This window comes from Lissotriton vulgaris, chromosome 2_1 (assembly GCF_964263255.1).
Source record: "Lissotriton vulgaris chromosome 2_1, aLisVul1.2, whole genome shotgun sequence".
Lineage (NCBI taxonomy): Eukaryota > Metazoa > Chordata > Amphibia > Caudata > Salamandridae > Lissotriton > Lissotriton vulgaris.
Genome location: NC_141687.1, coordinates 65,114,456 through 65,132,467, shown reverse-complemented (window position 1 = coordinate 65,132,467; position 18,012 = coordinate 65,114,456). Strand labels below are relative to the sequence as shown.

General features: G+C 46.7%; 1 pseudogene; it reads right to left on the bottom strand.

Moving 5' to 3' along the window:
• Window positions 1-743: 743 nt before the first annotated feature.
• Window positions 744-2,842, bottom strand: LOC147729584 (uncharacterized; annotated as a pseudogene).
• Window positions 2,843-18,012: the final 15,170 nt, after the last annotated feature.

Sequence of the window (18,012 nt, the reverse complement as noted above, 5' to 3'; positions counted from 1 at the left end):
CTTGTCCCTAGAGCGTGGCCTCCCTTACTCTGAGTTTGGTCCAGGTGAGGTGAGGTAATTTCCCCTATCAAGATGGGTGAGTAAGGAACTATTATGTTCCCTTTCAAACTACATTATATTGTTTTATATCTAAAGCACTTACACCATCTTCCACTTTTGTAGGTGATGTAAACACCAGCTGACAAGGAGGAATAGGAGAATATATCCTTTAAAGTTGTCACTGTTATTTCTTTTTCTTTAAGAGTGTAAATTTCACTAGCAGTAGCAAAAGTCCATAAGAACAGAGGCCCTGATGAAAGCCAAGGGAGTATTTCCCCTGTATGGCAGAAACATGTTGGCCCCTAAGCAGTTATTTGTTTACACTGCGTTTTTGCGCTGTTCTGGTTTTTAAATAGAAAGAAACTCACGGTCATTAAAGTTCCCTTACTGTGAGTTTTCTATTCCTTTTTAACTTCACTTTTTCTTACACCTTCACTTTTTGCACTGCTCTTTGTTCCATTTGGTGATCCCACGCATGGTCAAACGGGCGAATGTGGGTTTGACCCCAGTCCTACCAGGCGGACCTGGGAGTAGTCTCGCTGATCTGGAGACACAACAGCCCAGCCCTGTGGATGACCAGATGAGAAAAATCAGATCACCAACAAGATTTTGATGGTAATCCATCTCTGGATCTTAGATCTCACCTACTTTTGCTGGTGGTTACATGCGTTGGATTGTCAAACTTTATTTAGAGTCCATTTTTGTTACTTGGTCACACATTCTGTTGACTCAATACAATGTATGGTTCCTGAAACACATTTGTTTCCTATCAGACACCCAGGTTTTTGTGTATTTACACATTGATGGTGAACCCCAGATCTTGTAATAGGGAAACCGTAATCTGCAAGTGGAGGAGAAGTTGATCCCTGGACTGGTCCATTAGGAGGATATCGTCCAGGTAAATGATCAAGCGAATGCCCTTGGTGCGGAGATGTTCCACTACTGGACGGAGAAGTTTGGTAAAGCACCAAGGAGCTGAGGAGAGACCAAAGGGAAGAGTCCTGAACTCGTAAGTCTGGCCCTTCCACAGAAATTGTAGGAACCTGCAATGAGGAGAGACGATGGGAACTGAAAGATAAGCATCTTTGAGATCCAGCCGAACCAACCAATCGTTCTGGAGAAGGAGGTCTCTGAGCAGATGGATTCCCTCCATCTTGAAGTGCCGGTAAACCAACCACTCGTTGAAGGATCGGAGGTTGATAACTGGTCTGAAGCCTTTTTCTTTCTTTTCTACCAGAAAGATATTGCTCAGGAAGCCGCGGGGAAGAAGATGAGAAAGAGCAATAGCGCCTTTGGAAAGAAGGTATCGAACTTCGAGATCTATCAGCTTGGTCTCTGAGGTTGAAAACACCAAAGGGCGAGGACGAGATGTTTGAACAGGGGACCCGTAGAACTCTATGTGAAAACTTTGAACCGTCTCTAACACCCAAGGATCTGACGTTAGATCTGTCCAATTTGCCAGAAACAGAGAAATTCTGCTCCCCAAACGAACTGGAGAGAGGATTTCTAAGCTTACCTTTGAATCCTCTGGAATTCTGGTTGCCACCACGGCCTCTGCGTTGTCCTTTTCCTCCACGGGAAGGGTAGAAGGTTCCTTGTCTACCGTTGTTCCATCCATTGTTTTGCTTCGCCTGAGCTCTACTGGGCCCTTGGTTATACTGCCAGCCGGAAGAGCGACCCCTGCCTCGTCCAGCCCCACCAAAAACCTTCTTAGGGAAGATCTTCTTCATGGAGCTCCTTAACGAAAGGGTCACCAAAGAGAGTACCCTGTGCAACGGAACCCGCCTCAGAGGAAGACAGTTCCCCTAGTTTAGGGTCAATCTTCAAAAGAAGGGAACGGCGACGTTCAGCGGAGAGGTCACAATTGGCATTGCCCAAGAGGCACATTGCCCTTTGCGCCTATCCTGCAACATCATCCATTGGGAGAGGAAGTCCTGACTCCTGTGAACGTTCCGCCAACTCAACATCAAGAAGCTTGTCCTGGCAAGCTCTCCAGGAACGGTCTATACCCTTCTTAGAATCCTTCATATATTTAGCAAAAAAGGTACAAAGCTTGGGATCTATCTCTGGGGTATTAGCAACACCATTTGGGAGAGAAGGTCTGGGGCACTCCGACCTAAAGCGAGATCTCACATCCTGAGAGAGAGGTTGCCTAACCTTTGCAGCAACATAATCATAATCTGCAACCTTCTTATCGGGAACCCAATCAGAAGTTTGTGGACGAAAGATACAGGTAGGGTCAAACATATCAGTGTGGACCTGTTCTCCATACCCAAGATCAGAGCAAGAAGAGTGTGGACGCCAAGACCTGCCTGAATCCTACATATCATCAGAGGAATTGTCATCATCCTCAAACATATCATCATCGTCACCCTCTCCGCCATCGGGAAACCCTTCCTCAGGGTCGAAGTCTGGGGTGGACTCTCCACCAGTATATCCGGGCAAGTCTTCCTCTCGGAAGGGTGCACTTCTTAGCGTGCGCGCACTCCTATGAAAGACCTCAGCAAGTTTACTGAAGCCTTCTAGGTGCCCCGCGTCACGCTTAACGGCCTTACGTGGAGTGAATGCCACTTGGCCCAGCCCCACTGTCTCCCAGGATACCAGAACCAGTCTTGAAAACATGAGCAGACAGCTTATTAATGCTATCCTGCAGAGGAGCAAGCGCCTGGGCAATAGCCGAAGAAAGCAGTTTGTCGACCTCTGCAGGAGTGCGTCCCTGGGGGGGCTGTACCTCCGCAGAGGGAGCTGCCACATAGTCATGGTCATTACTTGACTGCATCATTAATGAGGGTCGGGCACCCATACACTTACACACCCTAATAAAATCCAAAGGGTACCCCCAACACTAGTCCCTCAAAACAAAAAGCCTTGAAAACTGAGAAAAGCTGCTGTTTAATAAATAAGTTGCATGTACTGTCACCAGCACCAGAGAAAAAAACACAAAGGCTACAACATGGGCAAAACCGGTCTAAACGTACCGTAAACGCGGTGTCAGTGAAGGGGGAAGAGGCAGAATAAAGAACAAAGTCAAAGTGCCGAGCCTCTGCGCGTTTTCGCCACACGTGCACAAAGGGCGCTGTGGTGAAAAGAAGCACCGGTAGCGTGTCAACGAAACGGCACCACACAGCGCACGTGCGGGAAGAAAGACGCTCGAGCAACAGCCTGCTGCGTCCACCACAAAGCGGGAGAAACCCGCAATAAGAAACAACAGGAAAATGTTGCCAACAAAACAAACTGCCCACACCAAATCCCCAAAATACGCAGTTAGGTTTGAAAATGGACTTAACTGGAGGGGCAGCAATGAAGAAAGAGGAAGGACTACGTCGTGGGATCCTCTTTATCTATGTGGATGGACTGTGATTGGTGAACTGGCTCCTATGGTTACCTATATGCCTCATAGGATATGTAGTTCGGAGCTGTGTTTTTTCTGTTTTACTTTTAACTTGCTGTCAATAAAATGAAGAAAGGCTATGCATAATCCTCGCCTCCGCTTCCTGACATAGAATTAGTGAAGACTACAATTTAATTTATTTGTTTCCAAATGGGTGTTGCGACACCTATACTTGCCCACTTCCTGCCGTGGAGACAATATTCTTTGTGTGTCATCATCAGCGCTGTTGAGCATTAAGTCAGACACATCATCGTGCACGAAAATCAAGAGGTGACAGAACGATTGCAGCGTTATGTAGTGGTTAGATTACCAAAAGCCCTAGGAGTTCTGTTGTTAAGAGCGTGTTTTTTTTTTGATAAAAGAATACAGGTGCGCGAGTGGCCACACTTACAGTATCAACAGTTCCAGTCGTGCTGTTTATTTTGAAATGCCCTTTGAGTACAAGTTTAAGCGTCACATCTATACTACTATTATAAAGAGAGAACACAACCCTTTTGGCAAGGTAAACTCGGGAACCACGGCGCCAATCCACACACCCGATACATCCTTGAAATTGTCAGAGTGTGTAGATGGACATAGGCTACATACAATTTAAATAAAACGTAAATAAAAAAAATTAACTTTAAAAACAAAGTAGACCCCTGAAACAAGCGCCGGCCGCAACGTCTGCGTCATGACATCGAGAGCGCGGGGAGGAGCGGAGTTCAGGAGCAACAGGAAGAGCGGAGTACATGATCGCGGGGAGGAGCTGCGGACAGGCGGGGAGGAGCAGCGGACAAGCGGCAATGACCAGCGGTAAAATCAGCAGCGCGAGGAGGGGCGGCGAGTAAGGTATGTGAACCTGGAGGGACGGGCCGAGGGAGGTGACCAGCGAGAAGCGGAGGAGCAGTGGAGCGGTAAAATCAGCAGCGCGAGGAGGAGCGGCGAGTAAGGTAAGTGAACCTGGAGGGACGGGCCGAGGGACGGGCGGAGGGATGGGCCGTGGGACGGGCGGAGGGACGGGCCGAGGGACGGACAAGCCTGAAATGCTGCCCCCAGCCCCCTTCTGCCCCAGGCAACGCTAGGGCGGGCTGCTAGTTGAAGCATAAACGGGTTGATGTTAAAGCTATAAATTCGTTTACGTGACTGCCACCCAGTGGATGTTTGTAAGCACAACAGAGATCTGGGATAAATCAGGAAGCGTGTCTAAGAGCCCAGATCAAACGAAAATAAACCGTGTATTGAGAAAGCAACAGTTTTATTCGTCATGATGCACATGCCGTCTAGGTACCACCCGTCAAAGAGCAAGAGATGAAGACTCTTCCAGCACCAAAGCCATCGCAATTACTAGCACGTCACTCACAACCACTAGTGTCTGCTTGACACATGTTATAAAAAAAAATGTAAAGGTGAAAGTGCGGTGGGAGCATTTAAAACAAAAGAAGCGAAACGGAAAATAATTTTGAAAAGCTTGTTAGGTAGCTACCAGCTTCTGAAGAGAGTGATTCATTGGATCCCAGTGTTTGACAGAAAACAGCATGGAAGTAAGCGAGGCAGAGAAAAGTAAAAAAATAAATCAATCAGACTTAAAGAAGTTTAAGAGAGACGACACTTTTCAATAGTATAGTAAGTTCATGAATCTTAAGAAAATAATTGCAATTAGATAATTTGGAAAGTGGCAATGAATATTTAAATATTCACCTCGAGAAAACTATAGCAAGTGCAATGCATTCCAATTTGAAACAGGACTTTGAACATAGAGCTGGACTCTAATTCCAATTCAGGGGAAACGAAGGACTTAGGGAGTGAGCCCAGAACAAGGCCAGGAGAGGGCAAAGGACGTCCCAGGACCGGAAGGGGACAAAGGCCCCCAGAATTAATACCGGGAGAGGACAAAGCAAGTCCCAGGACCGGCAGAGCCAAGGACCGGGAGAGGAAAAAGGAGGTCCCAGGACCGGTAGGGGACAAAGGTCCCCAGAATTAATACGGGAGAGGACAAAGCAGGTCCCAGGACCGGCAGAAACAGGAACCGGGAGCGGACAAAGGATGTCCCAGGACTGGAAGGGGACAGAGGTCCCAAAATTGGCAACGGGAGTGGACAAAGAGTGTCCCAGGACCGGGAGAGTTCACAACTGAGGTTCGTGACGGATAAAAGTTTCAGTACCACAACAGTAAATCGTGACAAGGTGGTTCTCTGAACCGGGGCGAACGTTCCACGACTAGAACCGGGCCTTACATCCCACAGTACTGAGACAGTTTGTTCACAAAATAAATAAAATTTAAAGGTAACTTAGAGGCCCGAACCGCAACCAGAGGCCCACAACTGAGAAAAAGAACCAGAACCGAGACACCTGGTCCAGAAATTCAACTTGGACTGTAAGAGAACTAGCTCCAACTTTTTCTTCTGGAACATTCTTCCAGAAATTTTTGAGCCTTGGAGGCACTGTTCTATTTTCAACAATGAGCGGGGAGCCGTGGCGGGCAAAGACCGATCGTTTTTGCTGGCTACAATGACGGATTGTAGAGAGTAGACTGTTTCTTATTGTTTTTTGTCAATCGAAGGGGAGAAGGTGGTCATCATGATCCTCATCATGATCCTGTTCCTTTGCCTTCCTGATCTGGAAGTCCTAAGGGTCGCTGACCTCCTACGTGTTTTATGTTTTCTTTCTTCTTGTTTTCCATGCTTTAACTCTTACTATACTTTTGAGTCTTTCATTTTTGTTTTATCTGTAAAGGGAGAAGATTATTTGTATATTTGTACTTCCTACATTATGGCTACGTGGTGTCAGTAGTCCTTTCTTTGTGCTCCTACCTTCCCAACCTCCCATGGTACCTAAGAGTGTTCTATCTCTGATGTGAAGGTTCCAGCCTTGGCAATTGGTCTGGTCAGCTGTGAGGTTTACTGCTCTGCTGTGCTAACTTAATAAATCTTTCTTAATTACCTGAAGACGTGTCCTGCTGCCTACCTAAACTACTTACAACACCTCCATTACAAAGAGAAGGAGAATATCTGAGACTATCAGCAATGTTCACTCTTGTGATATACGTAAAATTAAACTACATCTGAATCTCTTCCTTCACAGGTGACAAGACTGCATCTGAGGTCGTCGATTCCCACCTCCACAGTGCACGAGACCAAGTGAAAATCTGCTAAAAGATGGCGACCTTTGTAGTTGTCACGTTAATAACGAAATTATATAAATTATTGTTCCTTTGTTTAGTTATATTTTTTTCTGTTTAGGTACTTATGTAAAATGTTTATTTATTTTGATTTACATGTAGCGCAAACTTGACCCTAGGGTATCAGAAGAGCGCTTTACAGAATGTGCACAGCAATGTCTACAAACACTATAGAAGGAAAATAGTAAACTACATTTACAGACACTACGCAAAGGAAAAAAGGAAAACTATGGGAATACATGGTAATAATATGTAAATGTTGCTGCAGTAGACAAGTTATATAGGAGGTAGTGATGGTAAGTTATTTCAAAAGTTAGGGAAGCGCACAGTTAAATTCAGAGGTAGAGTTGTTCAGGTACTTTGATGGTAGGAGAGAAGGTCGTCGGGAACGTTAGTTATTTTAGGAGGGTGGGTCCAAGTATTTGGATAAAAGAAATGATTTAAGGTTTTTTCTGAAGTGTAGAAACGATTCCTTGTCACATAGATCCTGTGGCAGGGCATGCTAAATTCTAGGCGCATTCCCAGAATAGGAACTTTGATTGATTTTCCTTTTTTAAATTTGGGCAGACACAGGAGTAGGGTGTTTGATCTTCACAGGGGCTTCTTTAGTCGACCTTTTTCATTTTTGTGTGCGAGGTAGGTAGGTTTTTCAGTGTACAGAGCTTTATGGGTTATGCAGACCGTTTTGAATATACTTCTTGCGTCGATTGGTTGCCAATTGAGTTTCTTGAGTGTGGGAGTGATGTGATCATAGCGGCTTTCTCCAAAGAGAAGTCTGGCTGCTGCGTTGAGTGTGGATTTTATGGCACTAATGTGTTTTTTGGGGGATTCCAGTGATTGTTGCATTACTGTCGTCCAGCTTTGAGAGTACTAATGATTGTGTTACTGTCTTTAGGTCTTCAATGAAGATGATGAGTTTGATTTTTTTGAGATGTTTCAGCATGAAGAAACCACTTTTTGCTGAGGCATTAGTCTGGTCTTTCATATTAAAGTGTTTTTGCAGTGTAATCCCTAGTGATATGACTGAGTTGGAGATGGATAGTTTTCAGTTTAGAGCAGTCAAGTTGTCAAGCCAGTTGCGTATAGTATAGGGCTTTCCTTTTGGTTGGATGAGTTTTGTTGGGGTTGAGCCATAGATGGTTGTTGGTCAACCAGGATTGGACCCTGGCAAGAGTGCTGTTTAGGGTTTGAATGTCTTTGGAAGACAAGATTTTAATGTATAGTTGGGTATCATCTGCATGGAGATGAGAGGCGATATTGGGTTGTTACAGAATGACTGTAAGTGGCTCAATATAGAGGTTGAACAAAGCAGGGTACAGGATTGATCCTTGGGGAACTCCTTTTGGGACTTATATTAATGGTGAGGTGAATTTTTTAAGTTTGATTAGTTGGGATCATTGGTTCGGGTATGAGGTAAACCACTGAAGATCTGGAACTGTACCGTTGATGCCTGCATGCTGTGAGAGGGTCTTTAGAAAAATGTTGTTGTTAACAGTATTGAAGGCCAATGAGAGGTCAAGGAGGAATAGGAGGCAGTGTTTCAAAATGTTCTCTCACTAAAAGGATAAGGGGGGGAGGTACTGGGAGCTAGATATGAAGGCCCAAAGCCTTTGCTCCTATAAGTAATCAAAGACTCAAAAATTGGCTTTTGTTCCTAAGGAAAGAGGACACGTTCTCTCAAATAGTAGAGATAGCCTGGGCCAAGATCAAGGGGACAGTCAGCAAGACTGTCTCATGTTGCCCTCACACATCCCCTAGAGGATGTCATGCTTCATCATAGGGCAGTGCTCCCTGTTGGGCTGGTGCTGCAATGCCCTACGGGTCACTCAAGGGTCACTTTGGTTGAGATCTTTTAGAGAGGCTGCCGTATGATGAGTGCAATTGAGGTGATCAATGAGGTGGAGTAGTGATATGTGATTGTGAATTAAAACTTATGAGGTAAGTACTACGCTATCCTTAAGTGAGGGGACCACCATTTCGGAGATAAAAACCTATGACAGGTAAGTGCTACCATGAAGGTTTAAAAGGAACCCTAGTAATCAGTATGTCACAACTGGGTAGGGGAAGTATTATATAGTCGTGGGAGGGGGAACTAACTCAGGTTACTCCCTCAGTGGTAAGTCAACAAGTTTTGTGCCTAAATTGGTGATAAGGGTCCGTAGTGTTTCGTCAGGACAAGAAAAGAAAAACAACATATAGTAATATACTACCCCACACTAAGTTGATACTCCTACGTGCTACCTACTGTGTGTGCGATTCAAGGTCCAACCTCAGTGAAAGGTACTTAGAGATGTAGGTGGTGTGGAGGTGCAACGATTGAGTGTGCTGGGAGTTTTGGAGTGCAGGCATTGTGCCTGCACCTACCCACCAGTCTCCAAGTCCCCAGGAAATTGAGGGCAACATGAGCCAGTCTTGCTTACTGTCCCCTTGGTCTTGGTCCAGGCAATCTCTAATATTTGAGAGAACCTGTCCTCTTTCCTTAGGAACATAAGCCCATTTTTGAGTCTTGGATTAGGAGGCAGGCCTGACCATTGTCGAGAGAGCTGTGTAAGTCGTCGGTGATGTTCAAGATTGAAGTGTCCGTACTTCATCCTTTACTCGTAGAAGGCAGGCTTAGTATATGGTTCACGCTTATGTAAATGCAGCACACTGCACTAATCCAGACAACCCTTGTGGTGATTTTAGTGGTCTTAGACAACCTTAGAAACCTCTCTAAGTGGTAGCCTTGGAGAGCAGCCATCATGCTTAGTCCAGAAGGAGTGTAAAGCAGCTTGTTTTGCCAGTACTTCATCTTATGGTATAGGTTAGGTGAAAAAGAACTACACATTGAAGTTATAAAAATATGTATTTATTATAAACACTCACTAAAACATTGCAATATCTCCTACCCGGAGATATAAACACAATAAATACAAATACTTTGGAAATAGACCATGTAAGTGGCACAAATACACAGTGGTCTCCAGGGGGAAACAAACCCATATACTAAAATAGTGGAATGGGCAGCATAACCTAAATCGAGAATGGACCCAGAAGATGTAGAAGAGCCGGTTTCCCACGAAACCACCCAAGGTGAGAATCTAGCAACCCCACGTAGTTTGTGTGCTGAGTGGGCACACGATGCATGCTCAATGTAAGTCAATAGGTAAGATGGGGTTGTAGTTTTAAAGAAAAAGCAACCTTCCCAGTGGACCATGAAGATATCCCGTGGAAGGTTGAAGAGTCACCCCACTGTGGATACCACAGGAACCAGGATACTTACACCAGGGAAGCCAGGTGCATAGGTGCGATGTTACATCGGAAACAGCTGTAGACCACAATGGAGGATTGCAGTGAAGATGCCGCTACCAAAGAAGGCGAAAGAGTCCAGTGGATCCCAAAGGTGGATTCAACATGAGAGGTACCAGGCAAGCAGAGAGAACAGAGTCTATGTCACTCATGAGTGACCAGGAAGCAAGGAAGATGAATACCCACCAATATCGGAGATGCAGGAGAGTTGACGGTGCCCTTGAAGTTGCAGATGTGCGGGCTAGGCAATGCTGTGCAAGTCCAGGAGCCATTTACGAGCTGACCCACATCGGATGTCAAGAGCCAAGGGGTGAGTATCTGGCAGGGACACCAACAAGCCTGGCAACGGCAACCAACATAGTCATAGAAAACGGTGCAGTGTCGGGACCAGCAAGGACCAAGTGACTCACCACGAGCAGGTAAGTCAGAGCAGGCCTTGAGCAAGCATTGGAGCCCACTGGAGCAAAAGAACACCCTCAAGAGGATCAATCAATCAATCAATCAAATAATTTGTAGAGCGCACTACTTACCCACAAGGGTTTCAAGGCGCTGAGGGTGGGGAGAGGGGCGGGGGGCTGTTGTTAGTGGTCAAACAGCCAGGTCTTGAGTCGTCTCCTGAAGGTTAGAAGGTCTTCGGTTTGTGGTAGGTTGAGGGGGAGGTTGTTCCAGGTCTTGGCGGCGCACTGGGAGAAGGATCTGCCATCCGGTTGTGGTTCTATGGATGCATGGGACGGTGGCCAGGGAGAGGTCTGAGGAGCGGAGATTCCTGTTGGGTACGTAGAAAGAGAGTCGACTGTTGAGATAGGCTGGGCCGGTCTTGTGGAGTGCCTTATGTGTGTGGATCAGGAGCTTGAAGGAGATTCTTTTGTCGACAGGGAGCCAGTGCAGGTTCCTCAGGTTGGGGGTGATGTGGTTGTGGCACGGGACATCGAGGATCGGGCGTGCGGAGGCGTTCTGGATTCTTTGCAGTCTGTTGATGAACTTGGTTGGGGCTCTGGCATAGAGGGCGTTTCCGTAGTCGAGTCTGATGCTGATTAGGGCTTGGGTGCATGTTTTCCTTGTGTCTGTCGGGATCCATCTATAGATCTTGCGAAGCATACGGAGGGTGTTGAAGCAGGTGAAGGAGACAGCGTTGACTTGTTGGGTCATGGTGAGTTTTGAGTCAAGGATGACTCCCAGGTTGCGTGCGTGGTTGGTAGGTGTGGGGGCTGTCCCCAGCGATGCCGGCCACCGGGTGTTGTCCCAAGCTGAGGGGTTGGGCCCGAGGATGAGGATCTTTGTCTTGTCTGTGTTCAGCTTAAGGCGGCTATCCTCCATCCAGTCAGCGACGGCCTTTATTCCCTGGTGGAGGTTGGCTTTGGTGGTGAGGGGGTCCTTGGTGAGGAAGAGGACCAGTTGTGTGTCGTCGACGTAGGAGATTATGTTGAGGTCGTGATGTCGGGCGATGTGTGTGAGAGGCCCCATGTAAACGTTGAAGAGCGTCGGGCTGAGGGAGGATCCTAGCGGGACACCGCAGATGATCTCAGAGGTTTCGGATCCGAACGGGGGAGGCAGACTTTCTGGCTTCTGCCGGAGAGGAAGGAGGAGGTCCAGTCCAGGGCCTTGTGTCGGATCCGTGCGTCGTGGAGTCATGTGCGTAGTGTGCGGTGGCAGACGGTGTAGAAGGCAGCGGAGTGGTCCAGAAGGATGAGGGCCGCCGTCTCGCCGTTGTCCAGTAGGATCCTGATGTTGTCTGTGGCGGCGATGAGGGCGGTCTCAGTGCTGTGGTTGCTGTGGAATCCTGACTGGGAGGGGTCCAGGATGCTGTTGTCTTCGAGGTAGCGGGCGAGCTGGATGTTGACTATCTTCTCGATGACCTTAGCTGGGAGCAGATCCATGGGCCAGAGGCACAGGAGTCGCAAGCGGACCTCATGCAGCTCACCAAAGGATGAAGGCCTACAGTGCAAAGGATGCGGTGCAGGCAACGATCTTGGCTGTAGGAGATTCTTGAGGCGGAGCTTCTTGAAGCCTGAAGATATCTGGAGGAGAGAGACAACAATCCTTGGCAATGGCAGGACAACGCGGTGCACAGGGGTTCTGTTCCAGCGGTTCTGACGAGGTCTCAAACTCTGTGAGAAGACAGTGCAGCCCTCAAGGTAGTTGCGGAACCACTACCTATGTTGCTGAGCCTTTCAGAGTCTGTGGAAGCCCAGGATTAGCAGTCCAGTCAGCTGTGTTGTGGTGCCTACAGATGCAGGGGAGTGACTCCTTCACTAAAAGGGAGATTCCTTTGGGTGTCTTGGATGTCCAAAGGCCCTTTGAAAAACCTTTGTGGAGCACAGGCACAGACATTGCAGCAGACTTGCAGGACTATGATACCAGGAACAGTATGAATCTTCTCAGTTGCAGTCTCAGTTCCCAAAGCGAAGTCCAGCGAAGTCCAAAGTGCCCAGACGGTTGAAGTTGAAGTGGTTTCGGATCTGAATCTTGTCCCAGGATGAATCTCAAGACCCACCCACAGGTAAGCAATTAAGTACCCTAAGGAATGGGTTGGGTCTCTCCCAGAGGAGAGGCTGGACAGTGGGGCATGTACCCCCATATCCTTTGTTAATTTTCGCGCCAGAACGGGATCCAACGGCTCCCTGAACTGTTTAAACTCGAGTACGCAAAGAGGGCACCAAATGTGCCCTTCAAAGCAGTCTAGTGACTCTGGCAAGCACCCCCACCCTTACCCAATACACTAAGTCCTGTCTGGGAGTTGGTCACGCCTCCCTGTGACAGGAAACCTATTGTTTTGCCTTCCCCTGCTTGAGCTTGGCTCAGCAGAAGAAGGGCAGAATCATATCCCTGGACATCGGCAGCCATAGTTTGCTGTCCGGGTCTAGAGACAGGTACTTGGAGCACTGAGGGCCTCCCGGAGGAACTTTACAGTGCACGGAATCATTACCCCCAAGTATGATTCCAATATGTTTGATACCAAACATGACGGGGTTGGTTACAGCCAGTTTAGAGATAGCCATTGCGTAATGATGCATGGCCACTTTATGTATCTTAATGGATGATTGCATATGCTGATGCACGGACAACCCAGGAGAATAGGCTACGAAGGTTGTAGGGGTGTCCTGCTCATGCAGGGGCTCACACTTAGAACAGAGCACCCTCCCCTCAGGATTTAAAGGCTTGCCTAGGGGTGACATAGGTTTTAAGTGCAGTGACCTCAGATATAAGGAAACTTATATCTGTTGTAAGTGATGCTAGCACCAGCTTACACAGGTTACAATGGTAGGCCTGTAGTCAAACTTTGTGTGCTCTCCAATGGGTGGAATAATGCATGCTTCAGCCCATGGGAGACCCGTGGTGTACCTACGACCTGGGTTACTTTGTACCATATACTAGGGACTTATAAGGGTACATCAGCAGCCAGTCCGGGGGGGGACCTAAGTACTCACCATGTCCAATTTTGGGAAGAAGCACAGAGCCTGGGGTCTGACTTAGCAGAATCCTAGTCAGACTAGAAATTGAAACATAATGACACCAGCAAAAAGTGGGGGTGACCATGAAAGCAGATCCTACTTTCCTACATTCCTGAAGCCAGATTGGAAGGTATTGTGGAGGTCGAACCTTTCAATGTGGCTCTTGAGTTGTGAGAGCGCATATGTCTTGATAGTTTTGGCAAGGAAAGGGAGGTTAGAAGCCGGGTCTGGTGGCTTAGTGGACTAATGCATCCAGTGCAGGGGCCTGTGTTTGACCTCATGGTCACAGGTTCAAATCCCGGTGGGTGCACTCAGCCTTTCATCCATTTGAGATTTATAAAATGAGTACGATTGAGTTGGGTAACAATAAACATCTGTTATTCAGTGCCTCGAGGCCCCTGGGTCATAAGTGTGCTTTTACCTGTTTAACCATCCTGTGTGCCTTTGCCTGTTGATGTATTTACTGTCTGGTCTTGGAGTGACAGGAGCTGGGGATGTGCATTCACTCTAGACAGTCACATGGGGATTGAGGTATGTCCTGCCTTTCCAGGGTGATTCAGAGCCAGGCTGAATAGACCTTTCTGCCCTATGCCTTACGGAAAAACTGGCTTGGATTGTAACCTCTGCTTTGCTGGAAGTCAGTGCAGGGCTTTTAGGACTGCTTAGATTTTGTCATATCTCTGTGTGTTCAAGTACATCCCAGTGGCCTGATTTAAAGGTATTTGCGGTCTACCTACACAATTGTTTGGATGCTTGTATGAATCATACTGCCCATACTCTTCAGCATATTGTCACAGCACTCTAATGTCTGTTTTGTAGAGTGTGAAGCTTTTGTTAGTGGGCGGAGAGTTGCATATCCATACTTGTAACCATGCTAGTGATTTAAAAAGTGAATCAAGTCAAAGAGGATTTCAACATTTTGACTCTTAAAAGGTTGTTGGAGCTGACCATAGAACAGAGGACCAATCAAGCGGAAGCGATGCAGTGTCTAGGTGCTAGGATCCCAGTGTTCAATGCTGGATGTATTCTACGGTGTCTGTGATGTTAGATTGGTTTTACGAGTCATTTTCTGTGCAAATGTAGGTTTGATTATCGTGGTTGTAACTACTCATGATTTTGACGGTGCAGCTGAGAAAGGAGGCACATGTAGTAATTGAACAATAGCACAGAGAAGATTTTCCCAGCACTATCTCATGAGAGAAGCATTGTGTAGATCCAGGGACATATTTATCTAATTTTTCATCGCCTCTGCACCACGCAAGGTAACGCAAGGGTGACATAAAACCTAGATTAGGTTTACCAGCCCACACAATGCCACCCTGCGTGGGACAGAGCTGCCTGGTAAACCTTCAGTAACACAAGGCAGCGCACCAGACTGCCTTGGGGTATTCGGCCCCAGGGAAGCATCCCATGGGGGGGGCGTGGGTGTGTCCATCACCCACCCATGCATTTTGGCGCAGTCCCTGATTTACCACGAGTGGCAGACCTGTGAATGCAAAAAACACTATGCCTTTCTAGGGAAGGCATAATGAGGAAAAATATCTTTATTTCTCCTAGTTTTTACCTCTTTCTACGTGCGCTTCATTATGCAGAAGACGTAGAAAGAGGGAAAGGTCTCAAAGGATTGTTTTTGTACAGCAAAGTGTTTCCGTCGTGCACAAAAACAATCCCGCCTACAACAACGCAGGCCTCCTTGCAGCATGGTGCAAAGGTGCCTGCGTTGGCACTAGGCATCCAACAGCGCGCCAGCACAAGGAGAGAGACGGGGTGCAGCACATCTTGATAGATATGGCACATTACTGTCCTCTCCCTTTCACGCGCACAGCAAGGTGTCTTGCTGCGTTGCGTGAAAAAATGATAAATATTGTCCACAATCGATACTTCATGGCACTTACTGCAGAGGAAAGAACTAGCCCAGTTTAGTGCACTTCTGGAGATCCTAAAGTCAAGGCAGCAAAATATAATGGTCCTTCGTGTCATAAATCACAGCAATATAAAGAAATAGGAAAGAAATAAGCCAATCATGTTATTTCCAAATAATTAAACATCATACAAATAAAATCCATGTATTTATTGTGTGGCTTATCCGGTGGCACATGAAAAGATTAAAATTGAAAGTTAAAGGAAAGATTGAAAACATAACATCTATTAGCCCCGCCAGATGACTTATCATGTGAGCATGCAGATGTACATTTGTAATAGTCTTTCAAGGCCTGATCTAAAATGTATCTACATTCCACAATACAAGAAAGAAATCAACATATTTCTGTATGAAGAATTGTCTTTGGCAATGAAGTGATGATGTAACCAATAATTCTTTTCCTGGATTAAGGAACTACAGATACATATAAAGTAAGCCAGAGACTTTATAAGAGCACAATCTACACAACGTGTGAACATTTCGGTGGGACCGCCAGCTGCACCTAACATCTTTCAAAGCCAGTAGCAGAAACACATTCTAAAAATCGTGTAGCTCACGCTATCCTTTTATAAGGCGACAGGTAGCGGTGTGCCTGGTTGTTATCTTAAGAATTAATTATATTGCAGGAGAAATATTGTCCACTTACATGCACTAGCTGCATAGCTTTCGGTAGAGAATCTTGATGGCAGCCTGATTGCTTCCTTGAAAATTGTCCAGGGCGTACACTGTCCCACTCTCCACCTTCATTCAAGATGTGTCATTTCACTTAATAAGAGACAGGGGGGGGGCGGGGCTTAAAGAGCCCTGATCAGACAGCGCCTCCTAATATGTTGCTGGTTTTACAAGCTGTGCCGCTCCACCAACAAGGATCACCGCAGCGCAGCTTCTTGGTCTTCATTGAGTGGGGTGAAGACATGCTCTTCTGGGCAGGGCTGGCCGAACAGGGCATTGGGCGTTTCCCCGGAAGGCTGGAAGGGTGGTAGCTGGATATGGTTATACAGGTAGATAGGAGGTTTTGATCTTTTGAAGGTATTCTGGTTATGGCATCCTCAGGCGTGGGTGGGATAGGGTGGGGTGGTCAGTATGCTGACGAACTTCAATTGCTTATAATATAGTAGTTCATCTTCATTATTTTTATCTGGAAAAACAGTTCTTCACAGTGATGTGTATTGGACATTTCCTGGTAGATACTAAACACTTTGTTTGGTTTGAGGAGTTCTTAATGATCTTGGCAAGATTTGACACTTTTTACTGGCTGGTAGATCACTTTCTGATCACCTATTCTGCTCTTCTTGGAAAGGGCTCTGTCAGTTGTATGCTACCGGTGTCCCGGGTTTTAGTATTACCTCTCAGTACTGAGAGTTCATGATTGAACTATGTGGTTACAGACTTTGGGTTCCTGTTTAGCTTTCATCATTCAATGTGGCACCAGTTGTTCAATGTGGTGTTGTTATCATTTCGGGTTCCTTCTATTAGAATTCAGGGTAATTGTTGGGAGTTGATATATGTGAATATTAAATCAAGCATGTGACTTGCATTCCGTGTAGGTCCATTAATTACTTGGGGTGGGTGAAATGTTCCAATCCGTTCTGCCTGCAGAATTGATGGCATTTTGGCCACTCTGCGTTACTCTTTAATGCATAGTTCTAGCCAAATTCTGCCAATTGCCAGGTGGCAGAATTTTTCTCCCATGAGTATGTAAGCTGGCAAACGCGAGCAGGATTTTGCATGCCCTATTACAATTTTCCCATGTGGGCGGTCGCCGGCGTTCGCGGTCAGAGATTTTCCCCTCAAGTGGCACGAAAATCGACTCAAAAACCCCACCACTTTTGTACAATGCATGGTGCCCTTCGCACTGATTTTCAACACTGCTCGAGCTACCGCCGCTAAATTGCAGTGCGATCTGCATATTTTCTGCCCATTGGCAGAATTTCGTAGAATCACGCTTTTCTGTAACTCTGCAGAATTACGCAGAGTGGATCTCCGCAAGTTCCGACCACCCCTAATTGTACAATGTGAATGAATTCCCAGTGCATTCATATTTTCAGAAAACCTTGCTGCTGGTCTGTTCTTCAACCGATTTATCTACAAAATAAATCAGAGATTTAACACAATTTTAGTTGCTAAGGCTTGGGTGTGTTGAAAATTTCACTCAGGATTTGAGTTGTACCCTGTTGGTTGGTAGATTATCACAAGGAAAAAGGAACTGTTTAAGTTTAGTGTAGTTCTTGCAGCTATACACCTAGGGTGTATAGCAGATTTACGACTTCTGGCGCATCTCTGCTAATTAGCAGAGATGCGCCAGAAGAGTTGCGACGCATCTGCCCACCCGTGCGCCACCACTGATGCGCCGCATATACAAAGCGGTGCACCGAGGCGCTCGGATGGGCAGATGCGTTATGCATCCCCCCGTGGAAATGCGGCGCATTGCTAGAGTTGCGTCGCAAGCACGACGCAGCTCCAGTACCCTATCCCTAACGCCCCCCCCCTGCGCCGGAACGCGTACATGTGGCCCAGGGCTTTACAACGTGACGCGTCTCCCAGATGCATCACGTTGTAAATACCCCGCAACATGGCTCTGGCTTTGCGCCGCCGCTGCGTCACTAAAGTGACACAACAGCGGCATAAAAGAGGCGCAGGTGGCTTGTAAATCTGGACCCCAATGAAGAGTGGGTCGAGGTGAGGTTTTAAGTGGTGTTGAGATCATCAGACTAAAACATGGTAACTGACCCAGCATATTTGGTCTCTATATGTTAGAGCAC